Below are 13899 nucleotides of genomic sequence, written 5' to 3'. Positions count from 1 at the left end.
CATAAACCACCTGCTGAAGAGGATGTGAACCACCCTAAACCCTAAACAGATCCCACCTCCATGAACCACCTGCTGAAGAGGATGTGAACCACCCTAAACCCTGAAGCAATGGGAGAACTGTTGAAGCCTTTCTTCGTTCTTTTTTTCAAACTTGACTACAGGAGCGGTCGTCTCAAAAACATAGAGGAAAACTGGACAGAAAAATACTTGCTGTATTAAAAAAAATCACACACTTGTGAACCGAGTGGTGCAACTCGCCCCCCCCCCCCCCCTCCTCCCCCTCTCTCTCTCTCATATTAGCAGGCAACAGTGCAGCACTCTCTCTCTCTCTCTGTTTCTGGCACAACAGCGCACAACAGCGCCCCTACTGGTACTCATTCTTGTGCTCATTAACGTCACAGACACACATAATGTCTCACAGACACATCACCTAATAGGTGAACACGGACATTGCTGTTCCTTGGAGTGGTTGCACCACTCAAAAATGAATGAAACTCCTTAGACCGAGACTTAAGAAAACATTTTTCCTTTTATTTTATCATGCTCTTGCACTTTGAGCACAGAGCACTTTATGAGCACGATAAAATAAAAGGAAAAAATGTTTTCTCAAGTGTCTGTCTAAGGAGTTTTCCTTCATTTTTTAATATACATACATTATATATTTGTCAAATGAACCACCCTAAACCACCTGCTTAACTCTCCTGTAGCCGTGCCCGAGATAACGATTGTCCAGGTCGCCACGCCCGTGTGTGTGTGCAAATTTTACTTATTTTTGTAGATCTGTTATTTTCAATAGTTTGGGTCCCGGGAAACATCACATTTTTCTTTTGGGTCGTAAACTAAGAAGTTTGGAAACCATGTGCTACAGTCTACAGGAGGCATGGGAATATCCATTAAGTCATCAATTGACAATTGATAAGTTTTGAATGATTGAAGTATTTATTAACCCTTTACAGAATTACAGTATACATTACAAGCACAACTCAATATCGATCAATTAACCGGTTAGTTGATAAACATTTTATTTTATCTGATAATCTTAATTTCCCTCAATGTCCAACATAAAAATGCGCTATAACAGGCCGTTGAGGAATATTTGGGGCAGAGGTTCGTCGTTGGCATCCAGGGAGTGTGTGTGCAAAGTTTGGCATGGATCGGGCCAACGGTGCCGGAGATTAGCTGATAACGGACGGAAGGACACACACACACACACACGGACGGAAGGACACACGGACGGAGTGCAAAACATACTCTCCCCCTAGGCCTTCGGCCTGGTGGAGACAACTAGCTGGACTATGCCATACTAGTAAATCAGTGTCATACATAATATTGTGAAGAAAAAGAAAATCAAAAAGTGTTGCTCTGCCCAAACCTTGCATGGCTGCCTCCACCATCTGTGCGACACATTGTAAAGCACTTTGGATAAAGACAGGCAGTGCAGAAATGTGGAATATTTATAGAAATGCATGCAGCCAGACCCTTTACTGTATACGTGCGTGTGCGTGTGTGTGTCTGCTATATCTACGGTGGGAAAGTGTGTCTGACAAAACAAGATTAAAGACGCATGCAGAGATGTTGGCCATCTATGGTATAAAGGTCCATGTGGAGGACAGAGTGGAATATGGCAGAAAATAGACACCATCGTTAATACCAGTGGACTCACTGGACTGTGGAGCTCTGGACACATATATGGATGGACGGCCAAACGGACAACGAACAGACGCAAAGAAAAGATATGCATTAGAGCAGTGGTTTTCAACGAATGGTCTGGGGTCCTGGGGACCACCAGTGGCAGTGGTCCTTGAGGGGGTTCCAGGTGGTCCCCAGTTACATGCAGTATATGATGGAGAGTTGGTTAAAAGGAGTTACATTATTGTTAAACACCTGCATTAGGCTACTTAATTTACAAGAAGTCTACACAATTAGGGGGCCACATGTGGCCCCAACCTTCACTTAATATTGGAATAGCGATTTATTATTGATTTGCAAACATGACCTCTTTAAAGACTTCAGTCAAAATTAGTAGCTTGATGAGTATAGTATTTCAATATTATTGTCTTTTTTTATGTCCAATGTATTTGTATTTAGTTTCTAAAGTTAACATCATCATCATCATCATACTATATCATACTATAATTCTAACAATGTCTGTCTGTCTGTCTGTCTGTCTGTCTGTCTGTCTGTCAGAAACACCGCCTTATCTCCTCATTGCCTGCACCAATCACTCCCACTTTTCACACAGGCATTGACCATATGAATATGGAGGTCTTAACGAAGCCCTTTTTTCGATTTGACACATTAATTATTAATAATGCAAATATCTCACAACGGGTAAGGGCTAGTAACTATAATTAAAGGCATTTGAAATTAAAGATTTTTTTTACTTTTCAGGATTCCAATTGAAAAAATAAATTCAAATAATAGCAAAAATAGCCGACCTACAAGCTCAAAGCGTGTTGCGTTTTGAGCTTATATTATATATTTTTGCTACGACGGTAATATGCAATGTGGCCCTCTGGAGTCTGGAGTGAGTGTGGAAATATTGTGTCCCTCTCCATTGTCAAAGTTGGAGTTGCATTATAGTATAGGCTACTGTACCTTATGGCGGCAAAGATATTTAGAGATCAGCTTAGACGGGAAACATACATGATTGTATGATGAATTGTTTTATGATGAATTCCCGTTCTGTTCTTTGGCTATATACAGAAGTGTATATTTGTACGTCTTTAATTTGTTTTGATGAATTGAACAAGGTGGACCCTCTTGTAAACAAGTGTAATGCTGTATTGGGTCGTCCACTCACAGTTAACAGTCTTTGTATTGAGTTGTGCTTGCCTTGAAATGTACTGTAATTCTGCAAACTGTTAATAAATATCTCATTCAATGTAATGCAACAATCCAATATGCAGAGAGAGAGAGAGAGAGAGAGAGAGAGAGAGAGCAGTGCAGGCCAGGGACAACTCAATGACCTTCCAACACACACACACAAGTTGATCTGTTTACACAGATGTGCACAAAATAGGGTGTGTCCTGTGTGTTTGTGGTGTGGTGTGGTGTGGTGTGGTGTGGTGTGGTGTGGTGTGGTGTGGTGTGTGTGTGTGTGTGCGCGCGCTTGCGGAAGGTGTGGCCCAAGGCAGTGGCACATGGACTGACACATAAAAGTAGTCCGTGCATGTCGGAATGCACTGCCTTCTATAGGCTATAGATGAACACAGGCCGGACTCCCTTTCATCTCTACAGGACAAAGACATGCACGCGCACAGCCGCACACACACACACTCACACACACAAGAGGACAAAGCTGTTGTGGACGAAGTATTCATGCTTGTTAAGTATCAATACTGCAATGTACTGTAGATGTGCTCTCTGTTACAAGTAAAAGTCCGGGATTCAAAATGCACTCGAGTAAAAGTACCAAAGTATTGGCCTGAAATGTACTTAAAGTACCAAAGGCAGAAAGTACTCGCTGTGCAGAATTTCCAATTTCAAGTTTTCTAATATTCCAATAAAAAATATTGAGCAAATATCAGATCTACAAACCTCACAATGCATCGCATCGCGGCGCATTGTGAGCTTGTAGAGCTGCTATTATCAAATGGCCGAAAAGTATATTGGACTGAGGAGTTTAATGTGTGTTAATAAAAGTAACTAAAGATTTTTTTTAAATAAATGTAGTGGAGTAAAAGTACAAACATATCCCTCAGAGATGTAGTGGAGTAGAAGTTGGAAATACTCAAGTAAAGTAAAGTAAAGAACATTTACTCACTTTCCAACAAAGAAAACGCATGTTGACAGTGTGTTGAGGAAAAGAATGAAAGCAACATAGCAGTGCGTGCGTGTGTGCGTGTGTGCGTGCGTGCGTGCAGCTAGGGGGGAAGATGAGATGGGACCAAACAGGTGTTTCCAGCCTCTGTGTGTGTGCGCATGAGACACAGAGAGAGAGAGAGAGAGAGAGAGAGAGAGAGAGAGAGAGAGAGATATTGAAAACAAGCAGAGCGAGCGAGCGACCGACCGAGGTGACTTCCAAAGGAAAAAACATAGCATGCCCAGAGGATACAGACAGACAGCAACATGACCCATCTCTCTCTCTCTCTCTCTCTCTCTCTCTCTCTCTCTCTCCCCTTCATACTGTGTGTACGCGTGTGTGTGTGTGTCACATGCACCACTCCCCTTCATATTCATTACTCCATCATGCTCTTTTTGAAAACAGTAGATCTACAAGATCACACAATGTGTTGTTCCACTTTTTTTGCTTTGGCAATGTAAAACGTATGTTTTCTCATGCCAATAAAGCTCCTTTGAATCGAATTGTGTCGCCGGTTCAACATCGGTGTAAAAAGGGCCTGTTGTCACGGCGTGCGGGTTAGGGTTGTGTACATGATGCAATTCCAAAGGCGGGTGAGATATAAAAAAATAGATAATTCCTTCCATTTTGTTCATTGCATTTTTACGCAGTGAAAGTGATTATGTTTACAGCCCGTCATGGTTAGCTGAGCCCTGTCACACGTACCTCAGTCTAATTAAAGTTAACAGTCTGCTGTTGTTCATTCCTTAAGGGATGATGGCTCTAAAATGTTCCTCTTTGAACTGCTAATGTTCAACTTCCCATCACTGCACTTAGAACATCTTAACTCCGTTAACTCCGTTAAGCTCCGCACCATTCTCCAGAACCCACTATGGCAGACAAATAGATTGGGAGAACGGATAATCAATACCAGGTGAGCTTACTGCGATCCTGAGGGGCAGTTTTGCCCTCACCACCACCACCACCATCATCCTCTGTGTCATCCGATTTTCTCTATCCATGATCCAAGATCATTTCTCTCTTTTTTATTTCTAGCTCTTTATGTTCCTCAAGCAATGTCTGAAACCACCTCCGCAGCTTCCACAGCATTGTGAAGGAGTGATTTATCCAGAGCGACTTGCATAGTGCCAGATCAGAATAAATGGACATGAACACTAGTCAAGCTAAATAATCATATAAATTGAACTTTACAGGAAAACAATTAAGCACCACAAAGTAACTAGGTAAACATCAAAGCCATCAGCATGCCTAATCAATCAACACATCAATATCTTCTTATTTTCCCTTAAGGGGTCACCACAGAAAATCACTCTGTTCCAGTGAGGTGAAAAAAATCATTTTTATTTAAGCGTTAAAAGGCATGGCAAAGAGCATTACAAAAAGAAGGACCAACGTGTTTCGGCACTCAGGCTGAGTCAGGCTGAGTGCCGAAACAATACCAAAAGATTTTTTTTGGTATTGGAATAACATCAGCTTCGACCTTCAGTAACTTGCCATCAAGGTTATCCAGGCCTGCAGATTTCTCACTGCATTGAAAGTAACAGTTTCTCCACCACCTCAGAGCTGATGGGTTCAAAACTAAACATACAGGACGACTTATTCTTCAGTGTGTGTGTGTGTGTGTGTGTGTGTGTGTGTGTGTGTGTGTGTGTGTGTGTGTGTGTGTGTGTGTGTGTGTGTGTGTGTGTGTGTGTGTGTGTGTGTGCACTGCTGAATAGAACATCTGTTATTTAAAGGCTACACTCCAGTGACCTCAGACAAATATGTTCTATTTTTTGCAGCGGCCAAAATAGCTTTCTTAATCAAATAAAAGTGACAGGCTGAATAAAAATGTCACAAAAATGACAACGCAATGTTACCCATCTGCTGAGAAGAGGAGAGGAGAGGAGAGGAGAGGAGAGGAGAGGAGAGGAGAGGAGAGGAGAGGAGAGGACATTGGCAGAATCGGCACTCTATAGACCTCTAGACCAGTGCTTCCCAAAGTGGGGTCTGGGGACCCCTAGGGGTCCTTGAGGGAGTTCCAGGGGGTCCCCAGCTAAATGATATGTGAAACTGGGGGTCCTTGAAATTAAACGGGTTAGGGGGTCCCTGGCATATCTTTTCAAATGGGGGGTCCACGGGCTCATTCGTGTCAATTCGGGGGTCCTTGACATGAAAAAGTTCGGGAACCGCACTGCTCTAGTCTAGACCTACTGTACAGTACAAACAGAACTGGTACTTTTCCACAGCTGTATAGTTCAAATCGTTTTGAGAAAGAAATGCTTATGCTGCCCTTTGTCCCAAAATGACTGCAAAGGATCGGAACCCATTCTGACCTGAGATCAGATTCTCTTCCACATCCTGACAGTTTTCTGAAAAAGCTATGTTTCTATGTCAGTCGATTTTTCAAAAATAGCAGACCTACAAGCTCGTAGCGCGCCACTAGGTGGCGCACTATGAGCTTGTAGATCTGCTATTTTTCAATAGCTAAAGCATAACAATGCTAACACCAAAAGGGGTTCCCGCCCAAAATGGGTTAAAAGCTTTATACCCTGTGTGGTTCCCAAACTTTTTCATGTCAAGGACCCCCAAATTGACACTAATTAGCCCGTGGACCCCCCATTTGAAAATGTATGCCAGGGACCATGAGTCAGGGACCAAAGATTTGTATAGAGCTCTAGCAGTGATTCTCAACCTGTTTAATTTCAAGGACCCCCCAGTCTCAAATGCATTAGTCTACGGACCCCCATTTAATCACATTTCAATCTCTGGGACCCCCATTTTATAATTGTAAAATCAATGTTAATTTAACTCTGAGAGTGTACAAATGAAACCATCTGATGGTTCCATCTGTACACCCTCAGACTAGTTACAGAACCATTTGGTTCCAAACTATCATTTATCAGGGGGACCCCCTGGAACTCCCTCAAGGACCCCTGAGGGTCCCCGGACCCCCCTTTGGGAACCACTGACGTATATAGCCTATGACTATTATGCAATGTGACATAGCTCCGTTTTAGTGTTTACAAAATGCTGTAGGCCTAATACCTCCAACTGTTTATAGTACTCTCCATTTTCAACTCTTGACACACTCCATTTCATTTTGACACTAATTAGGGCTAATTACTTTACTAATTTGGGCAATGTAAAGTATGTTTTCCCATCATGCCAATGTGAATCTGATCTTTTCACCTTGAATTGAATTGAATTATATCGTGAAACGGGACAGTTTGTCGATGTAGGCCTACAACACACACACACACACACACACACACACACACACACACACACACGTTCGGTTGAGCTGTCATCTGCCAGCATTAATAAGAGGTCAGCGCAACAAAAAAAAGTATAACTCTGGGTGTCTAAGTGTCTTTGAGACTGACCTTGTTCTTCTTCATCACCCGGTCTGGGAGGCTGGTCTGGTCTGGTCTGTGTCTGCTGGGCCGGGGCTGGGCTAGCTTCTGTCAGTCTGTCTGTTTACCCAAAAAAACGCATTCATGGAGGTCTGCGCTTCTCCTTTTCATTTTACCAACTAACTGAAGCACAACTTCCTTGTCTTTTCTTGCTTTTCTTTTGAAAGGAAAATGCATATTATGTTCCATATATCCGAGGCTAAAGCACAATAAACAAAACGACTCGCCCTGCCACTTTTTGCTTGAAAAAACGCGCCACTGCTCGTTTGCTATATTAACAATAATGCATTGCACCTGGGCGGGAATATACCATTGTCAAGATTAGGGGGATTAGGCTACATTAAGTGTTGTGTGGACAAATATAATAAAATACCATGTGAAAGCAATAATATTGTTCAAATTTTCATTTGTAGTTATTTTACTGTAATTGAATAGACAAAGAAACTTTAATGGATTTAGTAAAAATATCAATATATATATATATACTGCAACTTGAGTAAAAGTTTTAAAATGTATATAAATCTTTTGAAAATAGCAGATCTACAAGCTCTCAATGTACATGTCGCAGCGCAACACATGTGAGCTTGTAGATTGGCTATTTTAAAAAGGCCAAAACGTATACAGGGCCGAAGTGGTTAATGTATGTTTTGTAATAATAATTGAAATCTACATGGCAACTCGTAACTACGTTTTCAAATAAATGTAGTGGAGTAAAAGTATATATTTTGATCAAAGGAGGATCAAAAGGAGCTATAAGTAATATTGGAAATTGGATTTACTCAAGTAAAGTACAAATAAATACCTAAAACTTGTACTTAACGCATTTTGGGCGGGAACCCCTTTTGGTGTTTTAAGTATTATGTTATATTTTATCTATTGAAAAATAGTAGATCTACAAGCTCATAGCGCGGCACCAAGAGCCGCACTATGAGCTTGTAGGTCTGCTATTTTTGAAAAATCATGAAAATGTAGTGCAAATATTTTAATATATATTATTTCAGAGCCAACATTTTTAACTCAAATCTTTGCTTCTGGGGGGGTCCCTGGAACAACATATTTTCAGATGGGGGTCGGCGGCCATGCAATTACAGAACATTCTTGGTTGTCCTTGACATGAAAATGTTTGAGAACGACTGACAGAAACATGGGTTTTTCGAGAAAACTGGAGCAGGTTTGTGTATAAAGTCTAGTCTGATCAGCTTAAGTAATGACTGTGTCTTCTATACACTCCCTGTAAGCCTAAGGAAATGCAAATATTTATGTGGTCGTTTGCTATACGTATATGTACCAGAGATCAGGTTTTGTGAAATGACTATAGGATAATATAATATACAGTAGGGTGATTGTCAAGGGCTTGGGCTCACATAATCCTCTTTAACACAAAGGTACACATACAGTATGCACGCATACCATTTACAGTATACACAGAGCAGACACGGTCACAGACACAACAGATCGCACAACACTGGAGACAAATGAAGACAAAGCACGCTCTGCTTTACATCACAATGCAAGCACGTACAGGACCATGTGCTGCAAAAAGTATTTTACTTTTACATTTTCACCGCTGGAAGAAACTGCAATCACTTAATGTTAACAGTATTTGCAGTAGATAACAGCATATAGCACAATTTGAAATTTGCACCCTATGGCCAGAAAAACAATGAAGGATGTGTGTTTGACTATAGGGTTTGACTGGATTGTTGAATTCCTACAATGACCATAATGCTTTGGTGCATGTGTGGAGGGGAGACATCCCATGTGGGCTGTCTCAAGGCTCATACATATAGTCTGGAATTTCGGTGGTGAGGTGACCACCGAACTACAACATGACGTCACTGAGCCGCGGTGAAGAGCAAACCACCGCCACCGCCCAGCCCTTCTCTCTGTTTTTACTCACCACCGCTCAACGTTATTTCAGCTCCGGTGGATCAGCTCACCACCGGAGCGGTGGTCGACCTCACCACCGAAAATCCAGACTATGAATAGGCCTTTACTGAGACAACATGTAGTCCAGGCAAGGACTATTAAATGAGCACAAAAAAAAAGACATCAGTAATGTAACATTCACTCATTTACTTTTATATATCCGTGAAGTTTCACAGTACATCGTATGACCAACATTTTGACATATAGGCCTATTGCTTTTCTGCTAATAGCTTCTACTTATACGTTTCCATTGGTAGCTTAATTATCATTTGCACTATAGCGTCATTAAACAGACGGGGGGGTCAGAGATGCGTAGTCCATTGTTTCATTCAATTCAAACTACAGTCCCGGATTTCCTGAAGGTGGCGTATACCATCAGTTCCCCTGCACCAGTTCTCTTTCACCTAACTTACCTACCAGGCAGACAGTTGGCCTTGTGGTTAGAGCGTCCGCCCTGAAACTGGGAGGTCGGGGGTTCGATCCCCGGCCGGGGCCGGGTCATATCAAAGACATGTAAAAATGTGACCCAATGCCTCCCTGCTTTAACCTGACTCTGCCAGATGAGGGCGGTATTGGGTAACCATGTTTCCCAACACAGCAATCATCTGGGATCTCTCACACAGTTGAGTTTACAAAAATCCGTTTCGTACCGGACCAATCAGCGTGAACTAAGGGCGGGATATGTGCGAAACCGGACGTGAAGCTATATAGACACGTCAATATGATTGGTTGTGTTTGCACGCCCACACGGTGATAGACAGACGGTCCCATCCAATCATCTACCAAGTATCTTGAAAAAAGGAACAGCCCCGTCATCGAATTTGCTTCCGCGATCCCAGATCCCAATAAGCTGTGAAACAAATTTGTGTAGCAAGCTTCTTGGATCTGGCAGCGTCAGGTTATCCCTGCTTGGCACTCAGCATCAATGGGTTGGATTTGGGGGGGGGGGGGTCAAATCAACGAATCAGATGATTCCCGAGCGCGGTACTGCTGTAGTTCACCGCTCCAAGAGATGGGGTCAAATGCAGAGAAAGAAATTTCACTGCGGTAACGTGTGTGACAAATCGTACGACTTTGACTTTGTTTTCAGATATGGAATTCTCAAAACCCATTCATGATACCTTCATGTGTGAATCGAAAGGTCACGTGAAACCAAACCGGAACAAGAAACGGTACGCCACCTTCTGGACATACAGTTATGCACACACACACAGCCTGTTCAAATATAATGGCAGAATAATTGGCTGTATAACCAGAGCATGGACTCTCTGGGATGCTACCATTAAGTCGAAGACGTATACAGGCATTCACCGACCGACCCGGGAATCTCCTTCCAGTGCTGCTTAAATGTTTTAACATCAGGCGATATAGATAGCCTGATGAAGGCTGCATAGGCCGAAACGTTGCTGTTTCCCTATTAAAGTTGGTTCACTGCATTTGAAGACGGTGTGTGCGTGGTGTTTGTTACTTTTTCAACATCAGGAGAGCCTTGTTATTCCTAGGAAAACTGCCACTGTATAGTGTTGTGGGGGTATATCGTCCAGTTCACAGAAAGTCCACACAGTCAAATCCAGTTTTCCATTTTGGAAAACGATCGGAGATAAGCAACAGACAGGCATCAAGCATCCGTGGTTCTGGATGCTGCAACTTGATGGCCTAGGTAATCCAAAAAGGTCCTTTAGAGTCTGTGAAGGCGTACATGGCGAAAAAGTGTTAATTTAACTCTGAGAGTTGAATTAGACTTTCTTCTGGGCGCACACGTAACCTACTGTACGCTATAAGTTGACAAGCTGACAAGAGTCTGGCATTGCTGAAAGTGTCTGCCATTGCCTTGCGGCTAATAGTGTATCATTATCAGCTCTCTTGAATTTGTGTCAATAAATATAAAGCTAGATTGTTTTATTGTTTGCCTATAGAGTCCTTTAATTTGGTCAAAGAACAGAAGAAACGGATACTGTACAGAATGTCTACTGTCTCACCCAAGTCTGCTACCAATTACCAAATAATATGTATTGATAATAGGGGTCTAAAAAGTAGAGAAGCCTATGAGAGGGTAAAAGTACCTGAGATAATGATACACATCATATACAGCTGTTTTATGAATAGAAAAAAGATAATGCTACATGTAAGATTTTCTTCATAATACTTCTGTGAAATGAGTTGTGACACAGTCTAGACTATAGAGAGCATATTCCAGTAGCTCCTATGATACTGGTTTTGTCTCAAGCCTTCATTGGGCACGGTTTAAAAACCCTTTAAGCTCATACATCTGTGAAAAATCCACTTCACTAAATGTATTTATTACACCATGGCTCCTAGAGTCCACATGGAAACCACAACGTTATTAAGACCCTTCGAGTGGAAAGGGGTAGAAATAGTCCTATAAATGTACATTATTTTATAATAAAAACAAAGTAAAAGCTCTCAGAGGATATAGACAGTACACCACAATTATTTTGACAATGATTATGAGTAACACCCACATGAGTTAACATTGAGCAAGTCAGTCATGCTCATAATATGATACCATGGTATTTTTGTATGAATGCGAGAACAATGGCGTCCATTATAGCACGCTATAACTTCCCAGGAATAGAAAAAGCTGCAGTTTCTATTGGCTCGGATTCCCCATTGATGATGTCACGGCCCGGGTTTCCGAACTGTCCACATGAGCCCTCCTCTGAGACATAGAATGTGGAGAGAAAAAATGGTACCATCTTATCATGAGCATTAGTTAGAGGAGAAATTATACAAAGACAGGTTGAAAATGGACAAAGTCGTCGTCCGCACGATCAACTTATTGACCGTAAATGAACATAGCGACTATGTTCGCCCACGTCGAACACAGAAGAGTATAGTCGATCCACATGAGCATTTCAAATACTCCACATAAAGACGCACTAGCAGTGCCAGATTTATAGGCAGCGCCGGTGCGTCCATATACAGTAGGCCACATAGGCCATTGCCTAGTATAGGAGGGAAGTTAGTAAAGGCAGCACAAACTCGCCAAACGCGACCCTGCAGATATTTCCGTGCCAGTTCCTGCAGTGCGCTCCCCGGAATTCAGTTGTTCTCGTGCCAATTCCTGCAGTGCGCTCCCGTCTCCGCTCATTGCTGGTTCGTGTTGTGTCCCGTTCTGTGAAAAGCCTGGCTATAGGGCGGCAATTCCCTAAGCACCGCCCGCCGCTGTTTATAGGAGTTGGGGCCCCTGGGCTATAGTCATTATTCAGCCCCCCCCCCCCCCCCCCCGGGGCCCTTTATGGCCACGCCGCAAGCCGCACGGGCGCTCTTTTTAGCCGAATAATTCTTGGGGTTAGTGGCAAAATCACCCTGATAAAACTAAATGAAACTACAATAACTAAACACAAATCTCACTTGAATTGGATTGCAATACTTTACTCTATTTCGTTCATTATTTATTTCATGTATTTATTTGCTGCAGCCCGACCCAAGCCCACCCAGTGGTAAACACGGCCCTGATCCATAGCAATATGCATTATCGGGTGCTCCAATAATGAAGGCGGTATACTGTAGGTGGCTGTGAACATGGCGTTCTGCGTGGCGTGAGCCATCTGCCATACGAGGCCAGGGTGCAGACTATAGCCCACTGCGTCATCCGTCTATTCTTTTAGAGCAGTGGGTTCCGGGGACCCCCATGGGTACTTGAGGGAGTTCCAGGGGGTCCCCAGCTAAATGATAGTTGGGAACCAAAATGGACCCTTAAGGGTCTGTAACTCTGAGAGTGCGGGTCCATTTGGTTCCATTTGTACACTCTCAGAGTTACATTAGTCTGTAGACTAATGCACGTCAAACATGGGGGTCCTTGAAATTAAACGGGTTGAGAATCACTGCCAGAGCTGTAAAGATCTTCTCTTATGGAGGTCCCTGGCATATCTTTTTTCAAATGGGGGTCCGTGGAACTCATTAGTATCAATTTGGGGGTCCTTGACATGAGAAAGTTTGGGAACCACTGTTTTTTAGAGCCATGTTCTCCATGGACAAAAGTGAATGAATGGGTCACGCGGGCAGGGCTACAACAACATACCTCTTCATTCTCACTGTTCCTCAAGTCCACTTTAAGTCCTGTAACTTACTCACTGGCAACATGCTGCTTCAGTTTGTACAGCTTATTATACAGTATATTTAAATACTTAGTGTTGTTGGGAGAGAACAAAACCTATACTGTAGCTACCAAATAAGTCCTTGTATTTACACACGTGTCTTGGCCAGAAAACGGTATAAACACATTCAAAAGCCAGACAGAGTGTAAAAGTAAAACGATGTCGATGTTCTATACCTAAAGAGTGAGGCGACGTTGAGGAGAAGCCATTTCACAGAGACATACACAGAAGGCAACACTATACATTACTATATTATTGTTGATTGTGCGTTAGGTTGAAAATCAAGAAACGTTTTCCTTTTATACCCTGAGAGTGTACAACAAATGTAACCATATACTTTGTACAGTAGCTCCCTGTTACGGAGCCCATTCGGTTACATTTGTACAGTCTTAGGAGTTACAAATGGATACATTCACACCTGGGATTTTACTGTGAATTATGATTATTATTATTATGACTCTGAATTCCCAGTGCACCCTCTAAGACAAATCATCATTATAGTCTAACAGTATCTCTAATATCACAATTACCAGGCTAACATTATTATTATTATTATTGCAATTACAGTCTATAATATCAACACTGAATCCTTCTCAGCGGGTTAAAATTATGATCTCCAGAACAGCACTTAGGTCTTATGACACTAACA

This window comes from Protomyctophum parallelum (genome assembly GCF_964188405.1).
Source record: "Protomyctophum parallelum genome assembly, chromosome: 22".
Taxonomy (NCBI): domain Eukaryota; kingdom Metazoa; phylum Chordata; class Actinopteri; order Myctophiformes; family Myctophidae; genus Protomyctophum; species Protomyctophum parallelum.
Note: the sequence above shows the minus strand (reverse complement) of the source record.